Source organism: Salvelinus sp. IW2-2015, linkage group LG32, assembly GCF_002910315.2.
Source record: "Salvelinus sp. IW2-2015 linkage group LG32, ASM291031v2, whole genome shotgun sequence".
Lineage (NCBI taxonomy): Eukaryota > Metazoa > Chordata > Actinopteri > Salmoniformes > Salmonidae > Salvelinus > Salvelinus sp. IW2-2015.
The window spans coordinates 27,440,755-27,443,508 of NC_036871.1; the positions used below are offsets into that span (position 1 = coordinate 27,440,755).

The following is a 2,754-nucleotide window of genomic DNA, read 5'->3' on the forward strand; positions in this document are numbered from 1 at the left end:
TTGGAGAGATCAGCCAATGAGGCTGAGAGCAGCGTGACACCACACTCACTGGAGATCAGCCCATTGAGGCTGAGAGCAGTGTGACACACACTCACTGGAGAGATCAGCCCATATGGGCTGAGAGCAGCGTGCCACACACTCACTGGAGAGAATCAGCCCCATATGAGGCTGAGAAGCAGCGTGACACCACACCACTGGAGCGATCAGCCCATATGAGGCTTGAGAGCAGCGTGGACACCACACTCACTGGAAGATCAGTCCATATGAGGCTGAGAGCAGCGTGACCCACACTCACTGGAGGATCAGCGAACCATATTGAGGCTGAGAGCAGTGTGGCTGAGAGCAGTGTTGAACACACTCACTGGAGAGATAGCCATAATGAGGCCTGAGAGCAGCGTGACACCACACTCACTGGAGAGATCAGCCCCATATGAGGCGAGAGCAGTGTGACACACACTACTGGAAGAGATCAGCCCATATGAGGGCTGAGAGCGGGGGTGACACCACATCTCAATGGGAAGATCAGCCATATGAGGCCTGAGACAGCGTGACACCAACTTCAGCTGGAGAGATCAGTCCATATGGAGGCTGAGAGCAGCGTGACACCACACTCACTGGAGAGATTTTCAGCCCATAGTGAGGTGGAGCAGCGTGACACACACTCACTGGCGGGGACTAGCCCATTTATGGAAGGCTGAGAGCAGCGTGACACACACTCACTGGAGATCAGCCATATGAGGCCTGAGAGCAGTGTGACACCACACTCACTGGAGAGATCAGCCCATATGAGGCTGAGAGGCCAGCGGTGACACACAATCACTGAGAGATCAGCCCAGTTAAATCAGAGTGGATGCAATAATAATGTACAAGAAAATTAATAGTGGTGAATTGAAACGAAACCACAGCAGTGACTCCCTGCAAGTAACCCGGTGGTGATGGTGGGCCTAACACCACAGTTAGCTACAAGTCACAGCGCACAACACACACACACACGCGCAAATATACAGAGGGCAAGGCATGAGGCTCAATAGAAGAAATCGGAAGATAAAAGCATATTTCTTTGAACATGCGACACGATACTGTGTCTTTAAAGCCCATTTGGTATTCTTTTCAAGACAAAGTTGCATAAAGACATGATATGTTACAATTAAAAGTTGATACAGGTGGATCTCTATCCTTACAGTGCCAACAGAAGCAGCAGTTTTCTGATGACTTCTGCAATACACTGGATGCTTTATGTAAATACTGGAGTACAGCTGTTCAATAGAGCATTAGCTGTAAGGGACCAAATGTTGATCAGAGTCCCCATAAAACCCATTCCAATTATAGGTAAATGTCCCAGCTTAGGACTACTCTTAGTGGACAGTTAGTCTACGTGAGGAAAATCCAGTTTTGGCATAGCAACATTCCAATCTGGGAAGACGTTCAGCTTGCGGGTATGGGACTTGTCTGTAATCAGCATCCACCCTTTCTTTACCCGGTTATACGACCAGGTTCAGAGTCAATAGCCCCACTGAGGAAAAGCCCTCAAAAACTCCACACCTCTTTTTTTGAAACCCATTGTCCCGGCCTCGAAAATGCTTATGTTTCAGAGTCGGTTTGTTTATTTTAGTGGAGGCGTTAATGACATCAAAGATGAATTTGGAATCAAACTGTTTTTTTTGTTGTGAAGGTTCCTCTAAGTTTGAGCATCATGAGCTCCTGTAATGGTTTCACCAATACAATTCATACTCCCACATCTGACCAACAGAGGGCAGCATTTGGGTGAAATTTGCAGGCATTCAACACACAAAATTGGATTCCGCACATAATGAAATGCAGGAACACCAGAATACACTCTGTGTACTAGGACCTAAATCATAATGGAGTGAAACTCTCCCTCAACTGGCAGTGGAGTGAAATCTCCCTCAACTGGGCAGTGGGAGTTGAAACTCTCCTCAAACTGGGCAGTGGAGTGAAACTCTCCCTCAACTGGGCCAGTGAGTGAAACTCTCCCTCAGCTGGGCCGTGGAGTTGAAACTCTCTCAATGGGCAGTGGAGTGAAACTCTCCTCAACTGGGCAAGTGGCGTGAAACTCTCCCTCACTGGGCAGTGGGGTGAAACTCTCCCTAACTGGGCAGTGGAGTGCCCTCGGGATTATGGCAGCTTCCCCGCACCTCTCTATTCAGAGGGGTTGGGTTAAATGCGAAGCAACATTTCAGTTTGGATGGCATTTCAGTTGTAACAACTGACTAGGTATCCCCTTTCCCTTAACTAGGCAGGTAGAGTGAAACCTCCCTTAACTAGGCAGTAGAGTGACATTTTCCCTTTCTCCCCACCAGACTCCATGTCGTGCCTGTTCCTGGGCCTTCTCCACCGGTGCCTGTATGGGCCTCTCCACGCGTGTTGGGTCGTCTGTCTGGGGGCCTCTCCACATGCGTCTGTCTGGGCCTCTCCAAGCGCTGTCTGGGTCGCTCTGTCTGGGCCCTCTCCACAGCGCCTGTTGGGGCGCCAAGCGCCTGCCACAGCGCCCTCTCTTATAGGACCATCTGTCTGGGCCCTCTCTCTCGACATCTGTCTGGGCCTCTCTCTAGACCATCTGTCGGGCCCTCTCTCTAGACCTTGTCTGGGCCTCTCTCTAGACGCATCTGTCTTTGGCTCCCTCTCTCTAGCCATCTGTCTGGGCCCTCTCTGCTAGACATCTGTCTGGGACCTCTCCCTAGGCATCTGTCGGCCCTCTCCTCTAGATCATCTGTCCTGGGCCTCTCTAGAGAT

The 2,754-nt window shown here is 50.4% G+C and overlaps 1 pseudogene; it reads right to left on the minus strand.

Annotated features, from left to right (window-relative positions):
- LOC111956353 (kelch-like protein 14) overlaps positions 1–2,416 on the minus strand; it is a 22,998-nt pseudogene extending 20,582 nt beyond the window's left edge.
- Between the last annotated feature and the right edge of the window lie 338 nt (positions 2,417–2,754).